The sequence below is a fragment of the Chelonia mydas genome, chromosome 1, assembly GCF_015237465.2.
Source record: "Chelonia mydas isolate rCheMyd1 chromosome 1, rCheMyd1.pri.v2, whole genome shotgun sequence".
In the NCBI taxonomy this organism is placed as follows: Eukaryota; Metazoa; Chordata; order Testudines; family Cheloniidae; genus Chelonia; species Chelonia mydas.
In genome coordinates, this window is record NC_057849.1 from 77,216,554 (window position 1) to 77,228,726 (window position 12,173).

The following is a 12,173-nucleotide window of genomic DNA, read 5'->3' on the forward strand; positions in this document are numbered from 1 at the left end:
TGTGTGATGCTGGGCAATACACTTATTCTTTCTGTCTCTGAGTTTCCTCACTTGTAAAGTAGTTATATTATTACTTACCTGCCTTACAGGAGTGTTGTCAGTTTAATTGTTGATAAAGTGCTTTGGGGTTCTTTGATGAAAGATGGTATAAAATGCAACATATTATTTTATACTGTATTTAAGAGTCCATTGTACATTAGTTCTCAAAAATGCCAGTAGCTCACTCTTAGTAAATTTATTGGAAGCATTCTTTTAGGATGCATAACTTTTCTTAGTAAAGATTGCAAAGTGGTGATGCATATGCAATAAAAATGTGCAAATAGAAAATACACACATTTTATGTAGTATCCTTAATATACAGTATTACACAATGCTTTAATAGAGAGATTATTCATTCTGTCATCTAAAATATTGTTACTATAATAGGAACTTTTTAAACATGAGTTTATTGAAGCAGTACTAGGCACCTAAAGGTAAAAGTAGTTCAACAGATTATGAAGAAATACTTTGAACTTTTAAAATAGATTTTTACATTAAGGTAAGTGCCAGAAATTCTCTTATTAAAAGTAAAATTTGTGAGGCAATGATAAATAGACATCTCAGGGCTTCAACTGTGCCAGTGCCTGGAACGGAGGTGATATCCTTGATGCTGTCCCACTTTCTGTGGATGAATAAACACTGGTCTCATCCATTGCACTTGCTAAACTTGAAACAATACTTGATATGGAATAGGGGTCCTATCTCTGGATTTTTATGATAGCTCTAAATAGGGAAGTCAATTATCAGCTGGTAGTTTAGTAGCAACATACTGCAGATCACAAGCTTTTTTTTTTTTTTTTCTTTTTTGGCAGAGGCCCCAGTCCTGCAGTGGTGGGGTCCATGCAAATGAACCCCTACACTCATATACAAGTTCCTGTAGTCAGTAGAGCTCTATGCAGATATAAAGATCTGCTTATGTGGAGCTCAATGGATGAGTGGGCTCAGAAAGCAATCAAAGGCAAAAATAAGCTAATAGCTTAGACTTGGGGTATGAAAAGTTGGCCTGAAATCTGAATGAAATTAAAACTCTCCCTAAAGAAAGATGAGGTTTTAGTAGCAGTACCAAAATAATTTTTGAGGTAGAAAAGTGCTGTGTTCCCACAGCGCTGAATCAGCCATGAGAATTCTAACTGGATTTGAAAAAGGGGAGGAACATGGAGACGACAACTATCACCACCCAACACAGCAACAAGGCAGCATCGTCGTTCTGCTGTTCTGTTCTTCGAGTGATTGCTCATATGTATTCCACAATAGGTGTGCATGCTCGCCACGTGCACCGGTGCCAAAAGTTTTTCCCCTAGTCATACCGTAGGGGGGAGTGTCCCAGTGACCCCTGGAGTGGCGCCTCCATGGCGTAGAATAAGGGGAGCTGCGCACTCCCCCCACCCTCTGTTCTGCCAGTGAAGGTGCGTCGGAACTACTCTGCTCCAGCTTTGCTGTAGCTCATCCCCAGAACTTCTTGTTCGTTCAATGTTAGTACCTGTAGTTAGTTAGCTGTTTAGTTAGTTCAGTTCGTTAGAGCGCCTGGGTCGGGGCATGCCCCGTGCCCCGGTTTTAAGTCGAGCGACACTTGTAGGTAATCTATTCCAAGGAGTGACCCGCATGCGGACTGTCAGTGCTGTTTGAGAGAAGCCCATATCAGCGATCGTTGCAAGATTTGCAAGTTGTTTAAGCCTCGGACCAAGAGAGAAAGGGACTTTAGGCTCCTGGCCATTCTGATGGAGTCAGTGCTGACCCTGACTCTGGCACGCCGCTCCAAGCCAGCACCGGGCACTGCGGTGTCGGTGCCCGGCAACCCTCCAGCGTCATCGACCGGTCGGCACCACTCCCCATCCATAGGGCACGCCAAGAAAGCCAGAAAGATGCTTCTTTGCAGTGCCACCGAGGTAAACCTGGGTCAAAGGCTAGACCCATATTGGGCAGTCCTCGATCCCCACCAGCCTCTAGGCCTCCGACTCACGTAGAGCAGAGTAGCCCGGCCCCTTCAGAGCAGGCCTCCCCGGATGTCCGGATGCCCGCCACTCCAGAGGCCCTGCAGGCGGCCTGGGATGTTACGTCCATGCCGGTACCAGGAGCACTGCCGATGTCAGCTCCACGCTCCAGGGCCAAGCCGTCGCTGGGATCTCCGCAGTCGCCCCTGGCTCGGTACCAGTCTCGATCCAGGGAACGTTCCCAACGCTGTTCGCCACCCAGCGACTGTTGAGTGCAAAGTCCATGTGGGTTGTCCTCGACTCCACCAGACTGTCTGGTTGGGTTCCATCTGACCAAGACACTTGGCACTGCTCCACCTCGAGGAGTGAATGCCAACGGGACCGAGGCAGACGTCGCCAAAAGTCCTTGTCTCGGAGGGGTTATCACAGCCGGTCACGGCACAGACATAGATGTTGTTCCTGCTCAGAATCCTGCTCCAAGACCCCGTCAAGGCATCACCTCTGCAGTCCCGGGTGTCAATTGCTGGCGTCTCGCCATCTCGAATCCGCCCATCAGAGCCAATCACAGAGCAGCTATTACCGATGGTACTGCTCCTCCATGTCGGGATCGCGGTCCCGTGGTTGGCGTCGCTCCCAGCACCGCTGCTCCTCCCGGTCTGGGGACAGCGGCAGGTCGTACGTCAGCCCGGCCTCCATTCGTAGTCGTCCATCGATGAGCCAGGCCGAACAACCAGCTCCACCAGTGCTGCAGCAGGCGCAGAGGCACCGGGCCCTGTGGCCAGCCCAACGGTGCCAGTGGGCACTGTGGCCCCCGACACAGTCCCCAGTGGGGGCTTGCTTGTTGGCCGGAGCCTCGGACCATTGGCTTCCGTCTCCAGACCTCTGAGGAAGGAGTCAGTGGGATGTGCCTGGAGACCGACCAGGTGGTGGACCCTCCGGTGCCGGCAGACACCTAGAGTACCGCACTGGCCTCCTCACCCTCCCCGGATGAGGCAATTACAGGACCACCCCCTCCGTCCCACAGGAGGACTTTAGGGCCCACCAAGAACTCTTAAAAAGGGTGGCATCAAGCCTCCATCTCCAGTCAGAGGAGATGGAGGAGCCCTCGGACTCCCTGTTTAACATGCTGTCTTCTTCGGCACTGGGCAGGGTAGCCTTGCCTCTCCATGAAGGGGTGGCAAAAATTTCAAATGCCCTGTGGCAAACACCGGCTTTGTTGGCCCCCATCTCTAAGAGGGCAGAACGCAAGTACTTTGTACCCGCCAAAGGGCACAAGTACTTATACACCCGCCCAGTGCCCAACTCCCTGGTGGTCAAGTCGGTCAACCACAGGGAATGGCAGGGCTGGCCAGTCCTCTACCCAAAAAATAAAGATTCACGGAGGCTGGACTCTTTTGGAAGACAAATGTATTTGTCCTCAAGCTTTCAGTTCTGAGTGGCAAACCACCAGGCTCTCCTGGGCCGGTATGAGTTCAATCTGTGGGGCTCCCTGCCCAGGTTCGAGGATTCCCTTCAGGAGCGCGATAGGAAGGAGTTCAAGGTGCTGGTGGAGGAGGGTACAGCAGCCGCCAGGGCAAGCCTGCAGGTGGCTTCGGATGCGGCAGACACGGCCGTGAGGTCTATGGCCTCTGCGGTGTCCATGAGAAGGGCATCATGGCTCCTGCTCTCCGGGCTGTCCAGTGAGGCACAGACCGCCATGCAGGATCTCCCATTGATGGCAAAGCTCTGTTTGCGGAACAAACACATACAAAGCTGCATGGCACGAAAGACTCCAGCATGACCCTCCAGACCCTGGGTCTCTATGTTCCAGCTCTGGTTAAATCTAAGTTCAAGCCACAGTACCCTCAGGTGACCCACCCAAAATATGAGACCACCTATGAGAAGTCTGTGGACTATAAGAGGCGCTCTCAGAGGCAGTCTCGGCCTGCCCCCCAGCCTGGGTCCTCCAAGGGCAGGAAGGCGGGGAAAAGGCAGTTTTGACGGGGGTGCCCTGCCAGTTCTCACCAGGGATCCACCCTCAATAAAGCTTCCCTTCTCCAATCGGTTGTGTGCTTTCCTCCCAGAGTGGTTGCAGCTGACCTCAGACCGGTGGGTCCTCAAAACATCTCCCAGGGCTACACACTCCAGTTTACTTCCTCCCTGCCCAACCGTCCACCGCCCCCGTCCCTCCTGGGGTGACAGGCAGGAGGATGGGACGGCTCCTGGGCCTAGGAGCGGTGGAAGTAGTGCCCAGGGAGTTCAAACGCAACGGGTACTATTCCCGCTATTTCCTTATCCCAAAGGCCAAAGAGGGATTCAGGCCCATCCTGGACCTGCAAGGTCTGAACCAGTACATGGTGAAGTTCAAGTTCTGCATGGTCTCCCTTGCCTCCATCGTCCCCTCCCTGGATCCCGGGGACTAGTACGCTGCCCTCGATCTGCAGTACGCGTACTTCCACGTTCATATATTCGAGGGGCACAGATGCTTCCTCTGTTTTGTGGTGGGGCAGAATCAATACCAATTTACGGTCCTCCTGTTTGGCCTATCCACTGCCCCTAGGGTACTTACAAAATGTATGTCTGTGGTAGCGGCCTACCTCAGGTGCTGGGGGGTCCAAGATTTTTCCCTATCTTGATCTGCCCAGTCAAGGGCAGCTCCCAGTTGCAGGTGAAGGATCACATGACGCTCCTCCTGTCCATGTGCACCGCTTTGGGCCTGTTGGTTGCCTCTCTCCACCTGGAAGTGGCTCACAGGCTTTTCCAAGTATGGGGGACTCCCCAGGTGGACCTGTTCGTGACTCGGCGTAACCAGCACTGTCCCCGGTTCTGCTCCAGGGGAGGTCTGGAACGGGGGGCAATCTCCGATGCCCTCCTCCTGTCCTGGTCAGGCCAGTTTCTCTATGCCTTCTCCCCGTTCCCACTGATCAGCAAGGTCCTGGAAAAAGTAAAGACGGACAAGGCCCAGGTCCTCCTGATTGCCCCGGCATGACCCAGGCAACATTGATACGGGACCCTCACGGGCCTGGTGGTTGCTCCGCCATGGCCATTGCCATGACCTGCTCTCCCAGGACCAGGGCTGCCTCCTCCACCCCAACCTAGTGGCTCTCCACCTCACAGTGTGGCTGCTCAGTCGTTAGGTAGGAAGAAAGGGACGTGCTCAGAAGGGGTTCAACGCGTCTTCCTAGAAAGCAGTCAGCCCTCCACGTGCCGCGCCTACTTGGCCCCGGTTCTCCAGATGGGCGGAGGAACGGGGTGTTTCCCCGGTGGCCACCCCGATCTAGCTTATCCTGGACTACCTTCTCCACCTTAGGGCCCAGGGCCTGGCACCCTCATCAGTCAAGGTGCATCTGGTGGTCTTATCGGCCTTCCATCCACTAGTGCAGGGTCACATGGTATTCTCCCATGCTATGACTGGCCTGTTCCTTAAGGGGCTGGACCATCTTTTTCCGTATGCTAGGCCCCCGGTCCCGCAGTGGGACCTGAACCTGGTGTTGGACTGTCTCATGGGCCCCCGCTTGAGCCGCTAGCCACGTGCTCCTGGTCCCACCTCTCGTGGAAGGTGGCCTTCCTGGTCACGATCACGTCGGCCAGGCTGGTCTCTGAGCTCAGGGCCCTGAACTCCCAGCCTCCATACACAGTTTTTCATAAGGAAAAGGTCCAGCCCACACCCTGCATTCCTCCCGAAGGTGGTCTACACCTATCACATGGGTCAGGACATTTTTCTGCCGGTCCTCTGCGTCAAGCCCCACGCTTCCAGTGAGGAGCACTGTCTCCACATGCTCGATGTGCGACGGGCTCTGGCTTTCTACCTCGAGCAGACCAAGCGGTTCAGAACTGTTCATCGCCACGGCTGAGCTCATGAGAGGTCGGTTGATCTCCACTCCGCAGCTCCCCAACTGGATCACTTCGTGCATCTGTACCTGTTATGATCTGGCGGGTATCCCCTCGCTACCAATTGTGAAGGTGCACTCAACTTGAGTCCAAGCCTCATTGGCTACCTTCTTGGCCCACGTTCCCATCCAGGACATTTGTAAGGCTGCCACGTGGTCTTCGGTTCACACGTTCACCTCGCACTATGCGATCGTCTCCCAAACCAGGGATGACGATGGGTTTGGCAGGGCTGTACTCCATCCTGAGAATTTGTGAACTCCTACCCACCTCCAACAGATATTGCTTGTAATCACCTATTGTGGAATACACATGAGCAATCACTCGAAGAAGAAAAAACAGTTACCTTGTCCGTAACTGGTGTTCTTCGAGATGTGTTGCTCATGTCTATTCCCCATCTTGCCCTCCTTCCCCTCTGTTGGAGTTGTCTGACAAGAAGGAACTGAGGGTGGGGGGAGCGTGCAGCTCTCCTTATACCACACCATGGAGGCGCCACTCCAAGGGTCGCTGGGGTGCAACCCCCTACGGGTATTGCTAGGGGAAAAACTTCCGGTGCACGTGGCGAGCACGCATGCCTATTGTGGAATAGACATGAGCAACACGTCTCGAAGAACACCAGTTATGGAAAAGGGAACTCTCTTTTCTCCTGTTTTTAGATTCTTAAACTGTGCATATCACCATGAAATTTGACACCTTCCAGAGTTATGAATAATGAGATAGCATCAGTCATTGAAATTTCCTCTTCATTCCAAGGGTGTTTTCTGTTTTTTTAGCTGTGTGTGCATAATGGGAAGGCAAGGGTGAAGAAATGAGTGGTAGGGCTCGTCTCCATGGTAAATTACTCTGTAAATCTACAACTCACCAGATTGCCACAAAGTAACATTCCATGTGGACACTGCTACAGCACACTGAAAATCCTGGAATGCAACTTGCTTAATTAAATCTTTTCTTTTTACATAGTTTGTTTTAGAACTCTCCTTAGTTCTCTGCTTATTAGCATATTTAACCAAAAAAAAGGAGAGTTTTTAAATAGACAGTTAAGTCTTCACACACCACTCTCACCTCCCATATTGGTATATTTCCTGTATATCTCCTATAATGTCGGATTCTAAGTCACCAGATTTCTACAACTGCCCCTCATGTGACAACTATGGTGGTCACGAGGTCTCCCAAGGCACAGACATAGACCCAGCAGACATTGCTATTCAAAAGCTTTCAATCTCTCATGCATGGTTCATGTACGCACCTAAAGTGGAATCTGTGTGGACAACACATCTCAATGAGCCACAGTTACTGTAAGGTAAGAAATTGTTCTTTCACTTCAGAATTAAAATTTCTGATAAAACAGTATCAAACTTGTTCTTTAATTCTAATTTGAAAAGGTTAAAAATCTTTCTGTACTGAACCAGCTTATGTAGTCCTCTGAGATAACTTATTTTCAGAATGGATTTCTTGATTTAACTCTGAATTGATTTTAAGTCTGGAATCCTTTCAAAAGGAATACAGAGCCTTGAGATTGAAATTCTCTAACTATAGAACAGAAAGCAACTGTCTGTGCTTTCCAATACTACCCTGGCAGAAATGTGCTTTCTCTTTGATCTTGTGGGATGCTGTGTAGATGTGTCAGACATGTATTCACTCTGCCTGTTGCTTCTGAATTTTGCCAACCCAAATTCAGATTTCACAATTATGATTAGACTTGGGGCAAATGCCTGATATTTATGTTTAGCTTAATTTCATCAAGAAGTAAAAATAATCAACCACAACATTAAAATGGTAAACTTATATCAAACCTAACTCACTCTTCCCTTCCACCTAAATTTAAATTATAACTATTATAAAAATAAGATTGTTTCAGTAGACAAAATCAATATTGCATTATTTCATCTAATTTTGTTTGTTAAATGCAGTCTTAATTAAAAAAAAATGAAAAATAAGATGGCCAGTTTTTGGATTACAGCTGACCTGAACCATAACTGAACTAGATGTTTAGTAGTGGAGCTTATATTTACATTTTCTTGAATCTAGCAAAGAATTCTTTTTTTGAATATAACTTTCAGGTACGCATGCTTTGATGGTAAATGTATATGTATTGTCTCAATTCCAATCTGAAATACAGAGCTACAGACCTTTGAAAATTCATTACTGTGCACACAAAATACTCCATTCCCTAAGAAACAAAATGTGAACCAAGATATATCAAGTTAGATTTGAGACAGGTGTCTGTCATATATATATCGTAAATATGAAAGGTAAAATTTATTTTCTAAAATGCTGTTTTTACTGTTCATATTTCATGAACCATTGAGCAAATGTTGAAATATTAGTTTCTCTAGCAAGGTAATCTTCTGCCCTACCCTCCCTTCCTATTGCAGAGCAGTAGTTTTTTTTTAAACAGTTTGCTTTAAACAAGTTAATTCTAATTATTTAAGTAACTTGATGTCACCACTCTGATATGACTGTGAAATTCTATGTGAGACAGATGTAAAGTTCCAAACTATAGTTAGCGTTCTCTTTTTTATTTCTGTTTCATTTCCTGGAAAAGTTTTGTCCATGATAATTCTGTAGTTATAAATTAAACTATAAAACCATAGAGATTTAGTTATTACCAAACTGTAGTTCAGTCACAGTAACTTAAAAGAACAATCACAGAAAAGTCCCATTATCTAGGATAAATGTATGGCATAGTTTAACAAGGGAAGAAAATTGCTTTCATGGATCTGTATGGATGCTTTTAAGAATTGATTATTGCAGTTTGAGATATACTGTCACTTCCTTATAACAACTGTGTTAAACAATTTTGTCAATCTTCTACTAAACTATATGAAACAGGGATTATTTGAAACATTTGCTTCTTTTCCTGCCAATGAGAATCGTAATTGTGCATTCTTATGTCTGGATTAGATTTTAGAATGTTCCACATAATAATTCTTTAGCGTCTAACTTTGTGCGTAGGTTGGGGTTGTTTGTTATAACCTGCATAATGTCAGTTTCAGAGACAATTTCATTCTCTAATCCGACAATTGTTAATTAAAGGTCTGGCCCAAATACAAACTCACCTTACTTTTTGAAAAAATGGCTTCTGAAACTGAATATTATGGATTGTCCTCTATCCTTAAAGGGACCAAGCCAAAACCCTGAAATTGGGAAAAGTTATTTCCAAACTTTGTAGTTTAAGTCCACCAATACTGGTAATACTAAAAAACAAACTTTATAAATGGACTTTGTGAAGACTGGCCTGAAATGGAGTCTAATGAAGTAAGTTTTAGAAATGTGTACTAAATGCTCTGAATTGCCAGTTTGAGAGGTAGTCAGCAGATTATTAATTTAAAATTAATTTCTTCCTTTTGCACTCCTCAGAACTTCCAGCCCCACTCATACTGCCAGCACACACTTAGGCATGCCCCATCATGCAGCATTCTAGTAAAGCCAAATCAGCCATTGTATCCTGCAGTTGACTAGAGCCAGCCTCTAGGATTATGTCTACACAGCCTGCGGAAGTGAGCCTCCCAGCCCAGATTGACAGACTTGGGCTAGCGGAGTTTGCCCTAGCACTCTAAAAATAGCTGAAATTGTGGCTCAGGATGGAGCTTGGGCTCTGAAGCCCACCCTCCTCCCTAGTGTGTCAGGTAAGTGAGAGAAGAGTTTCAGTGTTGTGGAGTTTTGCAAGGAGTCTAGTAATGTTTCCACCATGAGGTGTAAAATAAGTGTGTTGCCAAAACTATGCAACATTAGTTAATAAAAATAAAATTAAAAAAAAAAACCCACTGTTGATCCACATAGGCTGTGTCTAATCTGAAGTAGTTTGCTGGTTAATATAATTTCACCACTATAGTGTATACTGAGACATCACTCAGAGTGACAGCCAGCAATGCAAGAAGGGCTGAATAGCATGTAACCTAAACAATAACAACATGGCTTAGGCAAGTTTGAATCTGATTGTGTGCTGAATGCCCTTCTCATCATGGGTATTAAGGGAAATCAGCAAATATTTCCAAAATTGATGTTTTGTCAAATTCCCTTGCAAGTCACTTTTAAAAAACAGATAAAATTATTGATAATGTTTTTACAACAGAATCTTTTACCTGGGCCCTCTATAAAGGATAAAGTTTATTCACTGAAAAAAGAGACAGAAATAGGGTTCATATTTGGGGGAAAGGGAAAAGGTTCAAAAATGCAGGTACTGTTCAAATGAAAAAGGGAAGGCAGAAAAACCAAGAAACATACTATTAAGGCAAAAAGGATCATTGTATGCATAACAGCTACAAAATATCTTGATTATATTCATTTGTTTTCTTTAAGTTTTTTGCCTCTATCTTTCATCACCTTGTTTCTACTCCTAAAGCAACCATTTTTTGTACTTTTAAGGCAGATCTCCTCCACTAGTTATATTGTGTTCTGAATTCCACCAAACAGCACTTTATTATTTGATTTACTGAAATCTTTATACAGGATGGCTCTATTTGGCTGATCTCCACTAGTTTATAGTGAGGCTCTGTTTCCAAGGCAAGGCTGCTTGCCATCTTAACACTAACAAAAGGCATGTACATAGAACCATAAATGGTGTAACATATATTAAGAATACAAATTACACCTTCAAAAACAGCAAATGACTATTAAAAATTGTTTAATCTTGCAGCATATTAATCTTATATTTTTTACAGAACGAAGGATTTTTTTAACACAGCCATTAGATATTCAGTCTATAAATACTTGTTAAATTAAGTATTATGGTTTTGAATGGTTAGTTCTGTAATGAAACATTATCACTGTCAGTCCTGCTTTTTATTTGGATTAATTACCAATATTACACTAATATTTCTTGGTAGGATTTACCTTATGTTATCTATGTTTTCCATGTAAGCCATGCTACAATTCAGGGAAGAGGTTAAGGTTTCTAGGCTTTCACTCCTACCTGCTTAGGACCTTATCCTGCAAACCAAGCACACATGGAAATCTCACTGAAGTCAGTGTGAGTTCTATGCATGGTAAGTTTCAGGGGTCAGGCCTTAGGGTATGTCTACACTGCAGTGTAAACCAGGATTAGTGGGACTCAAGTCAGCAGACCCTGGGTTAGAGAACCTAAGGCTTGAATGTCTAAACTGATAGTCAACCCTAGGTTAAGAATTTCCTAACCCAGGCCTGAACCGACACTGCAGCACACAGACCTGAGTCAAACCAACTATATCCCACACTCCCTTGCGCCCTTCTGAGATGTGGCTGCTGTAGCCATTTGACCATGGTGCAGTGTGGGAAAGCCTGACTGTCCACCCTGCACATTATAGGAAGTTTGAACAGCCTGCCAACACATTCTGTTGAGAGAAGCCATTTAGGTCTGTGCACTCCTAGCAACCAGAGACAGCAATATGGAGGAGGCAACATTTGAAGAACTTTTCGCTTGTTCTTTCACTCCTGTGTCAGGAAAAGGGCAGAGCTGTGAGACGCTGGTGGACATTTCAGCAGTGTTTTCTGACCCACCAAAGACACTCGACAGAGCTTGTGATGGAGCAGAAGGAAGGGGAAGAAGAGGAGGACACGGACACAGCAGACTTGAACTGGCTGATGCTGCTCATGACACTTAGACTAGCCCCTGATGCCCCCTCCATAGACTGGTGCTTCTGGAGCAGGACTACAAGCATAGACTGGTGAGATCACATTGTTAGGCAGACCTGGGATGAGCAGAACTGGGTCCAGAACTTTCACATGAAGAAAGCTACGTTTCAGGAGCTTTGTGAGCAGCTTGCCCCAACCCTCCAGCGTAAAGACACACCTAAGGTGGCCAAGTCGGTTCAGAAATGGGTTGCTATAACCATCTGAAAGCTGGCTATCCCGGACTGCTATAAGTTGCCAACCAGTTTCATGCTGGAAAGTTGACTGTGGGTAAATAGGTGGTGGAAGTGTCTGAGGCAGTCAGGCATGTGGTTTACCGTAAACTGGTTGGGCATAAAAGATATTCCTGAAGTAATTGCTGGCTTTGTGGGAATGGAGTTTCCAAACTGCACCAGGGTCATTGACTCAGATCGCCAAGTGCAGGAGCACAGGAAAAAACTCCTTGTGGAATTTCAAGGACATAAAATTTTTACTTTTCTGAACTTCAGTATGTCGTGAGAGGGATGCTTCAGACCATGGACACTCCCTGGACACAGCCAAGTTAATCACAGTGAAAGATGTGCAGAGACAAGGGTAAGGGGTTTTTTTGGTTTTGGTTTTTTTTTTTTAAATCAAGCTGCTTTTTTTTTTCCTGAAAATTGCAGAAGCACTTGGGTTTGAGGCAGGGAGGCAGTTGTTGGCCATAATATGATGCTCACTGTAGAGGACCAGCTAACCAATATGGTG

At 46.1% G+C, this 12,173-nt stretch overlaps 1 protein-coding gene and 1 long non-coding RNA gene across 6 annotated transcripts in view; one reads left to right on the top strand and one right to left on the bottom strand.

Annotated features, from left to right (window-relative positions):
* PIBF1 (progesterone immunomodulatory binding factor 1) overlaps positions 1 to 12,173 on the top strand; it is a 165,296-nt gene that overhangs the window by 133,671 nt on the left and 19,452 nt on the right. The gene's annotated exons all lie outside the window — the stretch shown is intronic.
* The window catches only part of LOC114019274, a 66,194-nt gene that overhangs the window by 9,001 nt on the left and 45,020 nt on the right, over positions 1 to 12,173 (bottom strand). The gene's annotated exons all lie outside the window — the stretch shown is intronic.